The sequence below is a fragment of the Acomys minous genome, assembly GCF_964271855.1.
Source record: "Acomys minous genome assembly, chromosome: 8".
Lineage (NCBI taxonomy): Eukaryota > Metazoa > Chordata > Mammalia > Rodentia > Muridae > Acomys > Acomys minous.
Window position 1 is genome coordinate 11,905,584 of NC_140489.1, and position 20,176 is coordinate 11,925,759.

General features: G+C 50.6%; 1 protein-coding gene across 6 annotated transcripts in view; it reads left to right on the forward strand.

Moving 5' to 3' along the window:
• Positions 1-20,176, forward strand: part of BCL11B (BCL11 transcription factor B) — a 105,991-nt gene that overhangs the window by 78,204 nt on the left and 7,611 nt on the right. The gene's annotated exons all lie outside the window — the stretch shown is intronic.

The window sequence follows — 20,176 nt, forward strand, 5'->3', positions numbered from 1 at the left end:
GCAGGAACAAGCAGAGGCTGCCTCCTCCTGGCCCTGGATGGGCGATGTTTTTCCATGGTAATTTGTGGCACAGTGGGAAAAATTTCCTAATGTACTGATCCCTGGTAGGGGAGGCCAGTATCCTTGGGGCCAGGCTGTGTGTGTGTGTGTGCATGTGTGTGTGTGTCCTGAGCTGTACACAGGAGCTGGACACATGTTGTTATAAGTGCGCTCACTACCATTGTCTTAGGGATACTGTTTCCTGGACACCATGAAGACTGGCCATAGAAGCACATCAGGACATGCAAACAACCTGTGACATCCTGTGACAGTGGGAAACTGAAAGGGAGTAGATTCCCATAGGAAGACAACAGTGAAGGCAGGCCCAGGGAGGAGCATTACACAGGAGTAAAAAATGACACTATGAGGGAATTGCCAAGAGGGGCAAGGACGAATTCAGACTCTGTGGTGTGAAAATGTACCTGGGATAGGGCTGACACCAGAGGAACGGTGGCTCCTGCTCCTAACAGAGTGTACACTAGCATTTACATTTCCTTCCGTATCCCTGTCTGTGTCTTTTACATTTCCTTTGAGACAGACTTGACCTTTGAAAAACAGAGAACTCAGTGACCTCCCTCCCCACCCCCAGCCCCCAGAGTTTCAGTGACTTTTGCTGATGGGAAAAGAAAGTTTCTGGCTGGGCACCCCATGCCAGCAGCCTGTGCCAAGCCTGTGGTTTCATTAGCCTTGCTCTTCCCAGAAAACCATTCCTCCCTTAGATGTAATGGGGATGGATTCAAGATACTAGTGTCAGCGGTCTGTGATTGATTGGTTCCCAACACCGCTCCACACCCCCTGTGTCCGGGGAGGCACCTTCTGTTTATTCCGTGCCCTGCTGGGGCCTCCAAACGGGAAGGCAGAGGGGGGCCCAGGGCCCTCAGACACCCACATCCCAGGGTAGGGGATGTGTAGGAGATGATTCCTGGTCCCTTGGTGTCGCTGGTAAACTGAAGGATGGCTCCTGAGTCTCCTCCACCCCAGCTGTTCACCAGCTTCTGGCTGTGGTCACTGACACGCAGATAAATGTAGTAATAATCCTATTCGGTGCACGCGGCTGGGTGGTGGCAAAGGCGACCGGGCCTCTTGTGTGTTACCAGGAGAGGCTCACTAGACAGGCAGGTGATTCCCTCCCCTCCCCCAGCAAGGTCTTCATTTCCTTCCTGAATGCCCCTCGACACCTCCTGACACCCAGAGGGGCTAGAGTCTTGTCACATAAAGAAAAAATTATTCTCTTTCCAATTTTCAATTTCTCATCTTCACTCATTTTCTTTATTAGGTGCACTATGGATATTAAGAGGGAAAGAAAATGACATTTCTGCCGTGAATTCAAAGCGTGGGACCCTGCTTTGCATAGTCACTTATGCTGACTGGCAGGAGGGGCCACTGGAGCTCCAGCCTCCAGGGTGCTGCTTGGCACTGGCTGGGTCGCTGATGCTATGTGGCCTCTGCCCAGGGACCCCTTTTCTTCCCGCGTGCTGGCTCTTTGCTTCTGGCTCTGTGTCACGAGCCTTCAGTCTTAGACAGTGCTCTAAAGCTGATGGCTGTGAGCAAAGACTGGGTTGCACCCAAGGACCCAAGGACCAGGTTGGCAAAAGGACAAGCCCCTGGCTCCTGGCTCTGGTTTGGGACCTCAGTTCTTCCAACTGTGAACCAGGAAAAGAAAAGGAAAAAAAAAAAAAAAGTAAAGTGCCAGGTATGAGACTAAATCTTCAAGTGTAGGAGAAACATGTGAGTGAAAGTCCTAGCACACAGTAGGTTCTTTTTCTTTCTACAGCGTCTAAGCTTCAATAGCACCGTGATTAGTGTGGTGGGATCTCTTCTCTGAGGGGTAGAGCCTGGACGCCCTCAAACACCCAGCACATGAGGTACCTAGTAAGCAGAGGTGTTGGTTTTCTGGGGGTATCTCCTTTACCCTGAGAAGCATCAAGTGCACACTCTGACCATCTTTAGCCCCTTCAATGTCCCCTCATCTCATGGGACACCCACATACGCACTTGACTAGGCGGGGGTTTTCCTGGAGAGCCTTCCAGCCACTTCGAGGGTGGACACTTGCCTGTTGCCACAGCTGGGGCCCTGCATGGTCAGGAAAGGAGGGTGAGGAGGAGCTGCCACGGACTGGAGGCTGTTCTGGAAAGACAACGGCTTGGGCCTGTCACTGCAAGCTCTCTGGGAGCCAGCTTTGAGGGATAGTGTTTGAGGAGGACAAGGAGCTGCTACTGACAGAATAGGTCAGCCCACCTGGTATGGATGCTGAGGCTGGGAGGAAGGGGGTCTTTGAGGTGTTTAAACGTTGCCCCTGCGCTGCTTTGTAAGACCCAGAAAAGATATTTGCAGCCAGTAGCCACGGTGCGAAGAGCACGGCCATCCTCACTCGCTCCTGTAGAGGAACTTGGAAACCTTTCTTCCCCCTGGTTGCCTGGTTACAAGATCATCTGTCACATGTTCCCGGAGAAAGGGGCTTGGCTGGGGAGATGTGGCAGGCGGTGGTGGGGTGCCAGGAGATAGTGTCTGCTGTGGGAATCAATGGATGCCTTCGATCATATCACACCCATTTATATTACACCGGACAGCCCCACTGCCCAGCTGCCCTCTCAGAGCCTCAGACCGCTGGGGCTTTTTTGATGCATGAATGAAGACTGGGAAGTGGGCCAGGACTTGGCTCCTGGGCTTCTTCATCGTTTATCAGCTTCTAGTTTTAATTGTTTCTCGACTTCTTTCCAGATATTTATCTAGGAGGAGTTGTCAGTCCGTGCTGCGTGGTGCAGACGCCGCGCAGGGCGGGTGCCGACTGCAGAATTTTAGCGGCGCCTCCGAGGACTCCAGTGGGAATTGCTTGAGCACCTACTGTGTGCTGGGTAGCTATAGGGTTTCAGGGATGAGTAGGGGCGCACTCCGGTCCATGAGAGACCAGTCTTCCCGGGGTGCAGGCAAAGGACTAGTGTTTGCTTTATGTTTTGGGTGCTTCTGTGGCCGAGGGCCTGGGATGTGAGTGAACTGTGTGGCCTCTGAAAGCTCATCTTATGTCTTGGGCCTTTGCATTTTCAGACTGGAATCCAAGGTAGCCGAACCCTCACGTGGGACTGGCGAAGGCACACTGGACTGCTTACCAGGCCTTAGGAGGGCAGGGCATTGTTGAGGGGGTTGAGCCCAGAGGTGTTTTGGGGTGGAGAGGGACCAGGGTAGGATGCTGGGAGTATCTCTGTCCTCTGAGTTCTAGCAACTGTGGGAGACAGAAGTGTGATGGAGGGTACCCAAGAGGAAGCCAGGAGAATGTTGGGGAGCCGTTGAAGGCCCTTCTCCCTTCTCCCTACGAACTGAGCTGTAAGTCAGAGTGGATGCCATCGGTGCCTATGGTAGGTTTGCTGAATAGGATTCATAAGTGTGTAAGTCAGGGAGCGCAGGCTGGCTCACTCGGCAACCTTCAGAGGGTATCACCTGGGTTTTCTTCAGGAGACACAGGTCCTCAGTAGTGAGGGAGTACTGTAGGGCCAGAGACCTAGATCAGCCACTTGGGAAGTCATCTTACATTAGGTAGTGTCAGTTTCCCCTTCTGTGCTCTCTAGGGGAGAGACTTTGAGCCAAGGCCAGCCTGAGTGGGAAGGGTAGGGCTCTTTCCTGCCAGAAGCCCTTCCCCTGTCAATGGGGTTCGCAAACAAGCTGCTCTTGTGCTCTGTCTGCCTCCACTGCACCCCTTGGGAGCCATGGTAAGATAGGATTGCCGTGTGAGCACGATGAGGTGCCCATCCATGTCTGGCTATTAGCCTCCTCCTTGGGCTGGTGCCACGGACGGTAGTATGTCCCTTTCTCTCCCTCTAGGATTAGCCCCCAGTGGTGTTAAATTCTTTGCCTGCTGTACAGGTCACATGGGCTGGCGTCCTAAGTGGCTCAGATGACAGAACTAGGATGATGGCGTGCTGACCACACCTCAGGCCTCTTCCTGGTACCACCGTTACCCGTTGATCCTACCAGAACAGTACAGGCAAACTAGAAGGTCAAGCCTGCAGCTAGGCCTAGGCTGAGGCTCAGGATAGTGGAGACAGATCCCTGGGCATGCGGCCTTTGCTTCTTACCCACCATGTTTGGGAGAACTATCATGAGCCCCAGCTGCATTATGGGTCAGGCATGTGTTCAGCTCTCACAAAACCCCCATCTGATGGGCAGAGACCATCCTGCACTCTAGTGCCCGGAGTTGCATCGAGCAACATCAGGACCAAAGAAGCAGTGGCATCTGGGGGAGGGGGGGCGGGCATAAAGAAAGCTTTGGCGTGATGGAGGGAAGGAGAGAAACGACACGCCCTCTGGCTTCTAGGACAGTTAGTTCAAATCCAGTCTGGCTTGGGAGACGGAGAAAATGACCACCAGCAGTGAGCATGGGATGCCAGCAATCAAGGCCTTCTCCTGTGGACTGGAATGTCTGCTAGCCGTGGGCGCTGGGGACCTATGTGCATCCTATTGTCCAATCCACCTTGGACACTTGCTCCGATTGTCCCCGGCTTGGCCACAGTCGTTTTTACTTTACGTCTGCGGATGGGAAGTATTTCCACAGTGTGTAAGAGGATTGGGGGAGGTCGCCCCCCTCTGCTGCCGGAATCTGAGTTCCCCGGCGCATCCTGCCAAGCAGTGGTTATTATTTCCCTCAGAATAATGTCCTTTTTTTTTTTTTTTTTTTTTTTATCACTTGCTTTTAACATTCTGCCCTTGGCATCTGTTCCAGGCATTGTGGACGTACGGAGACTGTGTTCTGACAATGGGTTAAAGCAAGCTCTTATTGAAAAGCATTCTCTACTTAATTACGTTTCCTTCTTCTGGAAGCTATTTTAATTTTTTTTTTTATAATCACATGTTAATTGTGTATTAGCGGGGCCTTTCTGATTAGTTGAAAACATAATGAAACCTTTGTAAACAACACAGAGAGAGAAAGAAAAGGGAATATGTGAAACAGAGCCCGCAGTGACGAGCCAGCTCCAAGAGGCCCAGAGAGCTACATTTCTTGATGGTGCAGAGGGATGGAAATTGTACCTGCAAGTCCTCCTTTGAGTGGCAGCTCCCAGTTGCAGGGCCAAATGGGGCTAACACAGCAGTGATGGGGAGGCATTTGCTTGCTCACGAGTAGTTGGGAGCTGGCACCTTGGAGTCTTGTTGGTTTGCATTCACTCTTCATTCATTCATTCACTCGCCACTTTCATTCATTCGTTCACCCAGCCAATCATTAATTTACTGACTCTTTACTTATTCACTTCGTCACTTGTTCATTTACTTGCAATCACTTAGTCAGTCACTCCTTGGTAGTCTTACGCATTCAGGAGCTGTGTCTGCTGAGCACTGACCGGATGCAATTCCTCAACGGGCCTTTTTGTCGTTTCCCTTACGTCTTTGGTGCGAGCATTACTCACATCATGGCTAAGGAGACTGGAGCGCGTTCATTTAAATTTATCTAAGGCCAGGAAGCTTGAGAACCTGGAGCCAGTGAGAGTGGGCCTCTGTGTGTGTGTGTGTGTGCTCATGTGCACATGCGTGCATGTGTGTGTGTGTGTAGAGAGAGATGAGAGTTAGTGTGTGTGTGTGTGTGTGTGTGTGTGTGTGTGTGTGTGTGTGTAGGGAGATGAAAGTTAGCCTGTGGCTGTCACCAGAAAGTTTGCTGGTATTGTTTTGTTTTCTGCTTTTAATGGGAGCCTTGTTTTTTATTTTTTATTTTTTTGTTTTGTTTTTGTTGTTTGGTTTTTGGGGCGGGGGGGGGGGGGCGGAACAGAAGGCCTGAGCGTAAGTCCTGTTGTAGTGAGCCGGCCCCAGAGCCCTGCTCTTTTTCCCATTTTTAAAGGGCTGGGCTCACGGGCGTTTTGCAGTTCCCAGGCTGTTATTAAGGAAGCGTGGCTGGGGCGCTTCAAATGAAAGTGCTACTGTGTGTGCGAGCCAGGTTCACCGTGCGCGCTCCAAGGAAACGCTGCCAAGACAGTCTTATGAACAGGCGCCAAGCAAAACACGCGCGCTCCGTCCAGAGGAGCCAGCTCACTTCTGCAAATAGAGGAAAAATTGACTTTCTGATTTGGAGTGTTTTTACAACTAAGAAGAATCACTCCAGTGATTGTTCTAAAAATAGCCCAGAAGCGGCATACTCTCGAAGCGCCCAGGATGGTGAGCGTCCCTTAATTGTGCTTTTTATGTAATCTCTCTACATCATTTTTTTTTAAATCACTTATGCTTGCGTGGTCATCCCCCCCATCTCCCCATATGTAACACAGAAATACGAGAGTGGTCTACGCAGCAGAAACTGTATTTTTATCTCTTTGACTTCAGGAAGTGTATTTGGGTTTTCGTCCCATGCAGCAGCCGCTGCAAGGCTCACAGCTGAGCTGCCAAATCTAGGGCAGCCTCTGCCGCCCAGCCCCAGTGGCCACCGAGCTCTGGAGAGAGGCGCCCCTCACACATAGGCGAGCTTGGTGGCAGGCCGGGGGCGGCGGGGGTGCTAACGGTAGCGGGGGGGGGGGGGCGGGGCGGGGGCGGGGCTCTGCTCCTACTGCGCGGACTGCCGTCCCTTCTAACCTCTCATTCTCTCTCCTCCTCACCCCTGCTCTTACTTTTTCTTCTGTGGTCTGTTCTGGTAGCTGAAGAGTCCAGCCCAGGACTGCTCAGCCGTGCTCTTGGCGCGGGGGCATGCTGCATGTATGGGAGGGGTGACGGCCCGTGCTTCGTCATGGCCTCCCAGACCTTTGCCCAAGAAATGCCAGAAACGCTTCTCCATTCCTTCTAGACCTGACAACCAAAATGTCTCCAGACAAAAGCCCCCTACAGGGGTGAAAGTGAGAGCCGGTGGTCTAGCCTGTTTTCCAAGATGAGGAAAATGGCCCAGGAATGTGAAGATTCATTTCCTCCCCCCATGTATCAAAATAAAAACAGGGGGAAATCTTAAGGCTTTGGAAATCGAGACTGAATTCCACTATCAAATTTTACCTCCAAAGTATATTTTAATGTGTCACATGATTGATCCCATTTTTTGTTTTTTAAAAATTTATTATTATTATTATTATTTTCTTTTTTGATCCTTGTTTAAGGGTGACTTTGTTGTGTTCCGTGCAGGCAGCAGGGGTCCCAGGGGGACAAGCTGGCTGTCACAGCTGTCACAGCTGTGTGGTCAGTAGGCCAGATATCTGCAATCAAGGTGGCTTTATCTATAACCGTCTGCATTCTGAGCCCGGAAGATGATGCTGGGAGAATTGGCTCCTTCATTTTTTGGGGGGTGGGGTTAGAGAGGCAAAGTTTCTTCAACCCAGGCCACCCAGAGCTTCCTCTGTAGTCTAACGTGACCTTTAACTCACAGTAACCCTCCTGCCTCCTAGGCTCTGGGTTTACGGTCATAGAGCCACCATACCTGCCTCTGAGAGTTCTGTTGGGGAGTCAGTTCTCTTCAGGCGTTTGCCAGCAACTCTGGATCATCCTCTGGGACTTGCTTGGTTTTGTCATCTTTCCTTTCTTTCCTGCCTCCTTCCCCTCACTCCACTCTCCTTTTTCCTCTCTACTTCCCTTCTTCCTTGGAGATCCCCCGTCCCTATTCTTAGGAGTCAGAGTCAGCCTGCATCCAGGTAAAGCCTGCTCGGATGACCCATGCAGTAACCATTTCCAAGAACCATGCTCTGTGTCTTTAAATTGACTCATCGCTGTGAGGCCGGATAGGACCAGCTGTCAGGTGTCACTGCCTTCCTCAGGACTCATCTTCAAGAAATCTAGAATTGGGTGGCCAGTGGGTTTTGTGCCCAGCTTCTTTGGAATGCCATGTGACTGCTGCACAAGAGTAATTTCCTGGGCCCAGCCAATACTCTGGCTTCCACTGGCTGCTCTCAGCCAGCTGGCCAGCCAGCCAGCCAGCCAGCTTGTGGCTCTGCAGACATGTGGAATCCACAGGACCTTACCTCCCTTGGGGTCTGGAATTCATGATTTCTGGCTCTTGGATAACAGCATCCAGGCCCAGGCACCTTCTGGCCTCAGACCCTATAGTTCTGGGCTATGGTTCCCCAGCCTTACCCCTTCCGACCTCCTCCTCCTTTGTCACTGGGCCAGCCCTTCTGGCTGCCTGTGCACACTTCCTACTGTCCTAGGATGGTAGGCAAGATGCTGGGAGGACCAGTTAGCACAACTGGTGTGGGTCAATGACCATGGCTGGACATAGATGCTGGGCTACCTAGCCAGCCCTGCCGAGCTGTTAGTGTTTGGAGGAGGATGTGCTGGGAACATAGCTGTAATCGCTGTCTGACGTTACTTTCCTTGTAAGTGTCTGTGTCCGTGTGTGTGTGTGTGTGTGTGTGTGTGTGTGTGTGTGTGTGTGTGTGTGTCTGAGGTATGGTATGTGTGTGTGTGTGAATGGTGTGGGTGGTGTCACACCCACATCCCTCGTTTTTTTTTTATATGAGCGTGTGCTTAACTTCTGTCTTCCATGGTGGCGATGTTGGCCTGCATCCGAGTCCTCTGATTTTCTAATCGCTCATCTGGGCACCCGGAAACTCCAGTGTTTCAGGGCTGTGCCTGGTGAGGATGACCACAGCCCGGCTGCCGGCAGAGGGCTGGAGGAAGCTTGGCACGGTGGCAGAGGGAAAGCTGTGCAGAAGAGCCGCAGGTTTTTCATATGGAAATGTGAAATAATGGGGTGATTAAATAGAGCTGTATATTAAAGTACATCTGACATCAGAATTACCATAATGTGCTGTAGCCTTAGGCTGAGTACTTTATTTGCCATCTGCGTCGGCCCAAAATCCCCCGGGGAAGCGCTAAAATATTCTGAATAAACTCGGCTCCAGTTCTTATTGAGAGTAAAATACCATTTGTGGCACGTCGTATTGATTCGTCTTAATTGTGGTGCAAAAAAGAGCAGTCGCTGGCTGATGACTTTTGTGCTCGGTGACAAGCTGGCTGGAGTTACTCCTGCACTGTAGTTGGTTAACCTGAGTAGACTGGCGGCTGGCCGGTACCAGGTGGGCACCTGGGCGGCAGCAAAGAGTTACAACACCGCCCCTGTCTCCCCGCCCCAGGCTGTGGGCACAGCTGGGGCTCTCTACCAACCCCTCCTGGGGGAAGGAAATACAGAGCAAGGGGGAGGTAGAGGAAATTCATGCTGTCCTCTGCAGTGCCCCCCCTTTCCCCTCCCCCCCAAGCCTGTCATCTCCTCAGCCATAAGGCAGCACTGACACCAGCTCTGAGGACAGGAGCCCTTTGCCTCAGCTTCCATGCGTGGGGGTAGGGGGGGAGTTTAGAGAGACGCACTGCACACGGAAGGAAGCAAAACTGGAGAGAGACACCTACCCTGGCAAACCCAAGTCTAGCTGGTTCCTGCTTAGTGGCTGTGGAATGTATTGTGTATACCTCAACCCTTAGGGGGAGGGGAGAAGTGGGGGTGGTGGTGTTTGCAAAAATGCATTAGAGATAAAAGAGTCGTCAGGGGGTGAGCACTCCGCGATCCACATGGTGCTCCCCCCATTCATAAGGTCCAGTTTGTACCCTATAATTGCCTATCATTATACACAATTTAAATATTCAAACAGTCTCCACAAACCCTGGCCTAGCATGTTTTTATTACAAATTCAGAACAAGGGAATAACCTTTAACTTCAGAGACAAATGAGACAAATTTACAAGTGCGTATCTGCTGTTTTCTTGCGCTTTATCAATCCCCGTGGACCGGAACACTTTCGCTATAACACCACTCAGAACAATATACATATATTACGACTTGTTTGTAGTGTGTCGGTAATGAGTCCCCTCTGCAATAGCTAACCTATATAACTCGGCGTCGAGGCTCTCCATAACGTCAATTATCTCCTCAGAGCTAAACGTACACTCCATTAAAAGCAGATTTACTGCCCTGGCCATACTTCTTGGGGTGGAAAGTGGAGATCTTTTTTTTTTTTTTTTTTTTTTTTTTTTTGTGGATTTAAGGAAAGGAAGGAAAGATGCGGAGTTTCCTGAGAAGAAGTCATGACACAAGAGACACCCTGTGTCACCTAGAAGGGCTTGGGTGAGGGTCAGCTGCCACGTGTGGGATGCACACATGGATGCTCCTGCACAGCTGCAGTGGCTCCCTGAACTCACTGCATTTTGGCCATTAAGTGATGAGTTTGGTTTGTTTGTTTCTGACCCGTGTAACTCCTGCTCTCGAGCTCTTGAAGAACCCACGCTGGGTGGGGTGGTACGGAGTGACACAACCACTCAGATGAATTTGTCCATCGGCACCTCAGATCTGTCAGGAGGGCCCTGAGGAGACAGTGCAGTCGGTGATGCTCTAGCTCCCGAGCCTGAGGACGTGCTTTTGATTCCCTAGAACCTACATAAAATTAAAAAAGCCAAGCATGGTGGCGTGAGCCTGTGATCTCAGGGCTGGGAGGCCAAGCCAGGTGCTTCCCTGCAACTCCTTAGCCAGCCAGTCCAGCCTGTTTAGTAAACTCTAGGCCAGAGAGAGGCCCTGTCTTAAAACAAACCAAAAATGGCTTCTAAGAAATCCCAGGTTGTAGTGTGTGTGTGTGTGTGTGTGTGTGTGTGTGTGTGTGTGTGTATATGTAAGCAGATGCAAAAGTGTAGGGGAGAGGTAGTCCTCTCTCCCTATCCCTCTCCCTGTGCGTGTGTGTCACACACACACACACACACACACACACATACACACACACACACACACACACACACACACACACAGAGAGAGGGAGAGAGGACTACCTCTCCCCTGCACTCTTGCGTCTGCCTAGACAAGACCACATGAACACATATCCACACACATAAAGAAAAACTCACTGGAGAGGAGTGGGTGTGGTCCAGAGAGGCCTACAGCATGCAGATCTCAACGGCTCTGACTACACAAAAGTATGAGGGTATTTCCCAAGGAACTTGAAGATTTCATGGGAGGGCAGGGCTCTGAGGGTGATCAACTGTAGTTGTTGTAAGTGCCTCGAAGGAGGTGTCACCTGTGCCTTTGCTTCCTGTCCTCCCCACTACTCATGCCTGACAGACACCCCTGTTTTCACCCTACTTGGAGCAGCCTCTCGGTCAGCGATTTCTTTGTTTTGGAGATGGGTGGCTGTTTCTCCGACCTTGCACACCTGGTCTGACCACAAAAAATTGAACGGTTGGAATAAAGACTGTTTGGGGGACATGTGGGGTGCCTGGTGGCCCCCACTTGAAGCTCTGTTCCACTTAGCCTAGCCCATCCTGGACCTAAAAGTGTAAATTCTTGGGTCTCAGCTATCAAATGAGAGGTTTGCTGTGATAACCGACCTGCTTGAGAGACAGACGGAGAGCCATCTCCTTCACTAGAGCTTTTCACAGATTGGTTTGAAGCTTCATTTCCACTGTAGTTTCAATATCTGGGAAGTGGAGGTGGGCATCCAGTTGACCCAGCATTCTTTGCTGTGGTGAGATTTAGCTAGACAAAACCATTCTTGTCTTGAATAGGCCTTGAGTATGGGCTTGGGGAAAAAAACCATATTTTTTTTCTTTTTTTAGAAATTGGAATTTATTTCATATCTGGTTATGTTATCCCCGCCCCGGCCCCCTCGCCCCGCTGCTCCCACATTTTCAGTCTCTCCTCAGATAAGCTTCAAACCCCTTTGAGAGTTCTGCATCCAGCATTTCCCGTCTTTGCATGGAGGGTCCCTTCTCCTTGCTTTGTGCACTTGTTTTTCTTTGCTGGCTTGTCCTTTCTCTCCCTCCTAAAGTCAGCATTAGGGTGTCCGAGGAGGGTTTTCCCCAGGGCTCCCCCTCCTTTAGGGAGCGATGGCTTGAACTCTTGTTGGAAAACGCCATAATCCCCAGAGTCTTGCTGGGCAGTAGGCTCTATGAAAGCACCCTTCCCCCACCTGTGACCTGATGCTCAGTGGTCATGGTGCTTTGCCTGTCTGTGGAGTATAGAGAGAAGGGGGTGGCAATGCAAGAACACAGGGCACTGGGAAGTTGCTGGCGACATTTAAATAAAGGTACAGTTTCTGGATTTCCAGACCTGGTGTGTCCTTGGAGACGGAACTTCTGGAAACATTCAGCATTTACTTTAGTTCGAGAGGCAGAGTGGGCGGGTAGAGCCAACCCTCCATCCGAGGCTCTGGAATGCAAAAGTAGATTGTGCGGGGTGGCTGTGGCATCTCTCTTGCCTCCCTCCCTGTTCTGCAACAGACCTAGCTGTGCCCTCCATCACAGCTGCCTGTCCTGTGTTCACAAAGTCTTCCTTGTAAGCTGTCTCTCCTCACCTTGGCACTTCTGGTTCTTTCAGTGTCTGCCTTAAATGTCACCTCCAGCCCCAGGCCCAACCTCTTCTGCTTCTTCCCTTGGTATTTCTGACGTCTCTGCCTGACCAATACTTAACTGGCCACTATGCCCCATACCCCAACCTATGGCCTCCTGGAGGGGAGGGAAGCAAGACTCGATGACATTTCCAGTAAGACTTGGCTGTTGAGGGGACTGTGTGGTGGTTCGGTTTGCCACTGTGGTGAAGGTGGTAAGAACAGAGCTTTTTCTCCCAGGGGTGAGCTCACACCTAGCAGACGAAGCCACATGGTCATCTGTGCTGCACTGGTCCCACACAGGGGGAGAGACTAGGGGTTTCTCAGTGTCACACCGTCTCACCCCTTTCCTGCACTGGAACCTCGCTACCTGACTTCCCTGCCTGTCCAGCTCTCTGTCGTTCACAGGGGCAGGTGGAATGACTATGAGGTCAGCTGGCCAGCTCCCCTTCAGGGCCAGTGACAGTAGAATTGGCACCTCTTTTGGGACAGGGGCAGCTATCTGTGACTAAGGACATAGGGTGAGCCCAGGTCTGGCAAATCTGAGTGTGGATCCCCGCTTTTCTAGTTAATAAGCTGTGCGGGTCATGGGGCCCAGGGCCCACCGAGGGTTGAAAATTCCTTTTCCTAAGAACTTCGTGTGAAATCTCTCCATCCCGTGGGTCAGAGATAACAAGGCCAAGGTCAAAGAATGGCAATCCAACAAGGTGACCCTCATAAAAGTGGGCCTGACAACGTGCGGAAACACAGGTGGGGAGCAGAAGACTGTCCCCATGACACCTGGTGGTGACACTTTTTGTGACCCAAATCTTGGGAAAACAGAGGAACATGGTGACACATGCAGAGTGTGCATTTTCAGCGCCACCTGCTCTGTTCCCAGAAGTACAGGATAGGGGACCCCATCTTGGGCAGTTTACCACAACCAACACCCCAGCAAGGTTTCCCCTTTCCCAGTGAGAACTCTGAGCTTCCTTGATGCCCAGCAACTTGACTGCAGTGTCAAGGCTGATGGGAACAGAGGCGCCTGATTACAGAAGCTGATGAAATGTCCCAGGCTACAGTGAACCACAGGGCCACAGGGCACCACTATAGGGCCTGCAACTACAAGATGGAGTCTGAATAGATAGTCCAAGACTTCTCTTTTGTACGTAGTCACGATGTGCAGTTATGGGAATGCAGACCAGAAGTCTGTATAAGGCAGCCAAGCTCTTGGGTCTTCAGCCAGCACCCTAAATTTCCCCTCAGCACCATTGTACATCCCATGTTTGTGTGTGTAAGGAGGGCATAGGGGCGCATGTGTGTTAGAGGCCAGAGGACAGCCTCAGATGTTATCCACTTCTTAAGATTTTCTTGACGCACCTAGAAACTGCCAAGGGGCTGGTCTCACTGGCTAATGGGCTTCTGAGATCTTCCTAACTGTTTGCCCAGCACTCAGATTCCTAATGTGTGTCATCGGGCCTGGTTTTTGTTGTTATTGTTGTTGTTGTTGTTTTGTTTTTGTTTTTAACATGGATTCTGGGAATTGAACTTAGAACTTTTGAGGCAAGCACTAACTGGGTTATCTCCCTAATTCCATCAGTTGCACTTTTCACTAAAGAGTTACGAGGTAACTAACTTCTAGCTGTGAGCTGTGTGTATCTAGCTGCCAGGGGACTATCAGGCACACACAGGGTATCCAGCCAGTGAGTTAAAGGTTCATGCCATGACTGTCCTCAGCCAACAGGAAGAGCTTTCAAGTTTCTTCAGTCCTGTCTTGTCTGGCTCCCACCGCTTGAGCTCTCGAGTGCTGGGACCCAAGACAGCAAAGAGGCCCAGGCTCCCTGTATTTGCTCAAGGCTCTCCAAAGCACAGACCAAAGAGGACTCCAAGGTTTGTAAGGAGAGCAGAAGGATAGAAGGGTCTGTCTGTCAGACTGAGGCCAGCGGAGCGCATGGCCAAGTGTCAGTGCTCATGTGTAACACCCCCACAACCACTGTCACAGCTACCACACTGTTGCATCCTTCTGTGGACCACTTGCCCGTTCTTGTGAGCTGATCGGTGTGGATTCAGTCGCCACAGCTCCAGCCTAAAGCTGGATGCTTTTGTTCACACGTAAGCTGAGATGGAAGGTGAAACGTCAAGGCGTGCGTGCCTACCCCCATCCTAGGCCCCTGAGCTTTGGACACGTCTCTCTCCAGCGACTTTTATCTTGACTGTGTACCACATAGACACTGCCACTTGCCAGCTGTGGGTCATCAGGCAGATTCCCCTCAGCTCTTCCAATCCTCAGTTTCCTCATCTGTAAAATGGCACTGGTGACGGATGGTGCTTTCCGAGCTGCTGGGGTGTTGCGCAGAGCCCCTAGTGTTCTCAGCTCATCCCTGCCCACAGTATAGATTTCCTACTGTCTGTTCCTCCCTCCCATTCCTCAGCTCCCCTTTCTGCCTCCCGGGGCTGGGGCTTGATTGGGTGACTTGGGGACCAGCAGGATGCTCATGGATTCATAGAGGACGGTAAGCACACAAGGGATCCAGTTGACATTTTTTTCTCTGGCATCACGGAAGGCTAAATAGTTTTTGACTTACTTTGGTGCTGGGAGCTTTAGGGATTGGACCCAGGGCTTCACGTACGTTAGGCAAGTGCTCTCCTGCTGGAACACAGGAATATAGCTTTGGCCCAGGGGGCAGTTTTTGTTTTATTTTTAAATTCATTTATCTATTTTACTTTCTTCGTATGGGTATTTTCCCTGCCTGTATGTCTGTGCCCCTGGAACTGAAGTTACAGACAGTTGCAAACTCCCCTGTGGGTGCTGGGATTGAACCAGGGTCCTACGAAAGAGCAGTCAGTGCTGTTAACCACCGAGCCGTCTCTCCAGACCTACAGGGGCCAGTTTTTAAATGAACATGAGATCTGTTTGTCACCTGAATAATGGTTGTAGCTACTGCCGTATGGAACTGTGGGGACAGCACTGTTAGCAGTTGTTGTTGTTGTTGGCAGTGGTGTTGATGATGGTGGTGGTGGTGGTGGTGGTGGTGGTGGTGGTGGTGGTGTGTGTGTGTGTGTGTGTGTGTGTGTTAAAGTGTTGAGGCAAAACCAGCTTTCTGTTCTTCTGTTTGGGTTCTGGATGACGAGGATCACTGTGAGACAGACACCCAGGGGTAGCAATTCTTGTTTAAAGTTCAACCATCTCAGTATCATGTGGGTCCCTATCACTATCTTCCCCAATTAGCATATGCTACCCAGTATGCTCTCTGACTCTGTAAAACGACTCCCTTGTCGCACCCTAGGGTGAAGGTCTGTTGTAGACCCAATGGGAGACTGTCCAGAGACAATCAGTAGCCTTCATGAGAGGGCGCTGCCATTGTGAAACTGACCTCTACGCATATGGAAAGGGTGACAGACCCTGCGGTTGCCAGGTGTTGTGTGCAGGGAGGCCACTGGGGTCCTATACAGGGCTTGGCAAGATGGTGAGGGTGTGGCCCTGCTACTTCCTGGCTGTGTGACTTCCATTCTCTAAACGATATGTCCTTATGATCTAGTATGATCATGGCCCGCGCCTGGCTTCCCTCAGAGGCCCTGGTGAGCAAGGATGACACTAGCTGAGGCAACGGAAATGCCAAGCGAGCTGTTCAGTGAGTGCGTTGTGGTTTACTGATGAGCCCAGGAGGCCCAGACCTGGTCCCCTGCTGGGACAGAAGTGCCCTTCAACATCTGCTGGGTTTGAGGCAAGCTATATTACGATTCATCCAGGCCTTAAACCAAAAGGCATCCGTGAACCACCCACAGTTATGTACAAGGATGGGTATCAAACCCTACAATGTATAGTGCCTACTGCCACATCTATTCATCAATGAGTGGTTTATAAAAGCAGGACCTGACTACCCTCCGGTCCCTGAGGAGGCAGGTGTAGTTTTTCTGTTTTAGTGACTAGGAATCAAAGCTCAGAAAGGTGGCACCACTTGTTTGGCTATACCTGTAGGCTCAATTTTCTTTCCTTCTTTCTTTTCTTTCTTCCTTCCTTTCTTTCTTTCTTTCTTGTCTCAATTTTCTTAACAAATATATTTTATTATGAACTTTTTAACTGAGTGCACATCACTTATAACCCAACTAACCAAAACAATAGAAGAGGATTAAAGAATACAATAACAAAACTACAAGGATATCAGTTCCGAGGAATGATTCTCCTGGTGTGATCAACAGGATTTCTTCTGCTGGAACCTGGAGTAACCAGCACCCAGAACCTCAGCAGGAACCCGGAGCCCCAATGCCTTCCCTCGAGCAGTTCTCTCTAGGAGCATCTCGAAGTAGAGCGATGAACAGCCAAAACTATCCCAAGTCTCCAAAGGCCCTTTTGTTTTTCTGCTCTCCTGTTCCTGCAGTGTTTTTTGTTTTGTTTTGTTTTGTTTTATAACTTCTCCGGCTTCCCATTTCTCTCCGCCTCCTCCCACATGTACCTTTTGGTGAGCAAGGCACAAATGTTTGGTGATGCCTCTGTGTGTGTGTGTGTGTGTGTGTGTGTGTGTGTGTGTGTGTTCTTGTCAGAAGAGAGGTGGGGTAGGATTCTGCATTTGAAAACGCTAAGGCAATCTATTGGTGGCTTCAAGAACAAAGAGGGCTCAGTGTGTGCTCCAAAGATGTCTGAAAATAAGGAGGACGGAAGGTGCCCTGGGTTCTGAGCTACCCACTGTGACTTAGTAAGACAAATACAGCTGACATTCCTAGGTCTGTAGGCCAGGATCAATGCTTCTGAGGTAATCTGGATCCAGCAGCTGGACTCTTTAGCAGCAGCCACCAACAGCAGTGTGAGGCCAGCAGATGCTGTCCCAGCCACTAGCAAAGCAGTCCACTCCTGCTGCAGGGTAGCCACAGGGGCACTTGTGTGTGCAGGTAGCTGTGAGCTTGAGAAGGCAGCAGGGAGGGAAAGTTTGGGATGAGCTGAGGCCAGCCCTGAGTCAGAAGACACCTGCTGTCTGAAGCTCTTCTTCCACGTCTGAAAGCGACCATCTGTGTCTGTGTGGTGTCTATAAAACACTTATTCAGTTCTTGAATAGAAAGATGTTCCAAGTGGCTCAGTCAAAGACTCTCTGACATTGTTCAGTTCTTAAAAAGTGAGCAGCTCCATGCTCAGGGCTATTTGTAGGCAAGAGAGAGCCATGAGGTCGTCATACATAAATGAACGTTTTATTAAAAAAAAAAAAAAAAGAAGGGGGTGGCTGGAAAGAGTTTTCTAGGGAGGGCCTTCAAGGGCTGAGAGATATTTTTTTTCCTGTCAGGTACTGGGGTGACTAATGAGTGAATCCTAAGTTCTGTAGAGGGACATTTAGGGGCTCTAACGCTGGGGTGACAGGTGGCCCTGAAACCAGACTTGATGCATAATCAGCCTTTGTTCTCCTCACAGTTAACTATGGAGGCGCATCTTCAAGAAACATCTGACTTTTAGAACCACTGAGCATGTACTTCCTTGTCATGCTTTTTAAAAAATATATTTTAATGTAATCAGTTATTTTGGCTACCTAGTTACCTAGTCTGCTTTGGACTTTTTATATTTTTTGAATAGCCGAATTGCTCACTCGCTAGCCATAGAGCAGTCTAGAAAAACCGGTTGCCCCCCCCCTCCAGATAAAGAGACAGGAAGTGCTTCAGAGCTGCGCAAGGAAGTGAAGATGCTGAGAAGAGCAGACCTCAGCAGCCATGTACAGAAAAACATTCTGTGCCTGGGGCTCAGAGAGGGGTGCAGAGACACCCACTAATTTGATATGCAGCCCCCTAGGACATGGTGCTTCGTATGTGTTAGTAGCTGTAGTAGCTTCCTCGTGCATGCACACACATCTGTGTACATGCATGTCCCTAAAGAGGACTTGTATTTACCTTATTGCACACACATACACACACACACAGGCCCATACGTGTGCATGTACACACCACACACACACACACACACACACACACACACACACACACACTATGAGGAGGAGTCTAAACTTGCCTCCTGGCCAGCTCATTAGCTAATAAGCTGAGGATGGGGCTGGGTATCATCAGGGCTTCGGAGAGGCATGGCTTCTCTGTTAGTCTAAGGCCTTCTCTGATCATGAGCATCATGGCTGCCCAGGCCTTGTGAAACCAGGCTGAGACAGAAGATCCCCTTTAAGGGTCCCATGCTGATGACAGACCGATCCAGACAGGCTGAGACACCTAGCGAGAGCAATAGACTCTGTTTCCCGGGACTGTCCGGCTGGTTGGTTGGTCTGTTTTGTTTTGCTGAGGAGGTCTGCTGCAGAGGATTGTACTAAGGGCCTCATACACGCTAGGCAAGTGCTCTACCACTGAGTTGTATAGTCAGCTCTCCTGTGGCAGTTTGAAGAGTGGAGTAGGGCCTGGAGAGCTGGCTTTCTGTCAAGGTGTGCCACGCACGTTTGAGAACCTGAGTTCAATCCCTAGAATACACATAAAAACCAAGGAATGGCGGCGTCATGCCTTACGCTCTCAGTGCTGGGGAGGTCGGGGGTGGGTGGGTGGGGAGGATCTCCAGGGCACACTGGCCAGCAGGTGCACCCTATCTGTTGTTAGCCCCAGGTCCCAGTGAGGGATCCTGTGTCAAAAAAAAAAGTCCTCTAGCTTCCTCATGCATGTGGACACACATGCATACACACCTGCATACATGAACACACGTACTGTGGAACAAGGCTGAACTTTCAGAATTCTCTTATTTCTTCCCTTCTCTCTGCTTTCCTGCCTTTCCACCCCGATCCCACAGAAGATGCAGTGTCAGGGGATGGCGGGGTAATCTACGGCTTGCTGTTTGCCCTGAGCCTGCTGGTGCAGTGGTTGATGGAAATCTCAGTGCTGCCTCATGACGTAGCACTTTTCCTGGCCACCGACAGACCTAACTTAGAAAGGTGCACACTGGAAACTGAGGCCGAGGTGGGACTTCAGAACATGCACACAACTGCTGGGGAGTGCCACCTCCTAGGAAGTGTAATTAGTTGCTGGGAAGTGAAGATGCTGTCTGCCTGGGGATCACAGAAGTCCCAGGTCAGGCTGGTGGTACAGCAGAGATGGCGGCTGGTCAGGCCCATTGCCACAGCTTCTCTGCTGCGGGGTATGGTAACAGTGTTCATGTTTGCCTTTGCCAGGGAGTTTGAAGTGACTGACTTTGTATCAGCTTTAGTATCTTTTTTTTTTTTTTTTTTGACACAGGCAAGTTTAAACAGGGGTGAGGGGCTTTTCAAGATTGAGGCTGCGGTTGCTGTGCCAGGTCTCGTAAGAGGCCTGTTCTTACCCCTTCTGAGACGCTACATCTAATGATGGCAGACAGGCCTGTCCACGCCTGTATTGCTCCTCTAAAGCATTAGGAAGGCTCTGGCAGGCAGAATGTGGCCTCACGTCGAGGTCAATGGCTCCAGACAAGAGGTTCAGGCCCCATCTTGTGCCTGCCCTGATGACTGACAAATATGTGGCGTTTTGGCTCAGGGCCACTAGTGTCCACTACGATTTGTTACTGATGTCACCCAAGCCAGTTGTAACAAATCAACACGTGTGGCTGTTCTTCCTGACTGCTGTCACATTTGGCCACCGCCTTTCATCCCTTTGTCTTTTGGCAGAAGCCCTCAAAGTACTCTTTTAGGCTAGAGTCCCACCCCGCACCCTGCTTGGGGGCTGCGGAGCTGATCTCCACACTGTGGGTGGGTGTGAGGCCGTGGGTAAGGATGGCTTTCACAGGGGAGGCAGGCTTTTGCTCTGTGTAAGTCTTGCTTCACCCACCTGGGTTTCTATTGGGCAGAATTTGCTTCATAGATACTGGCCCGTGAAACAGGAATTTCCTGTGGCTAAAATCTCAAGTGCAGGCAAAGGTATCACCACACTGCCTGGTTGTCTGTATCTGGCATTGCTGGGAACTGAACTTATGTCCTCATA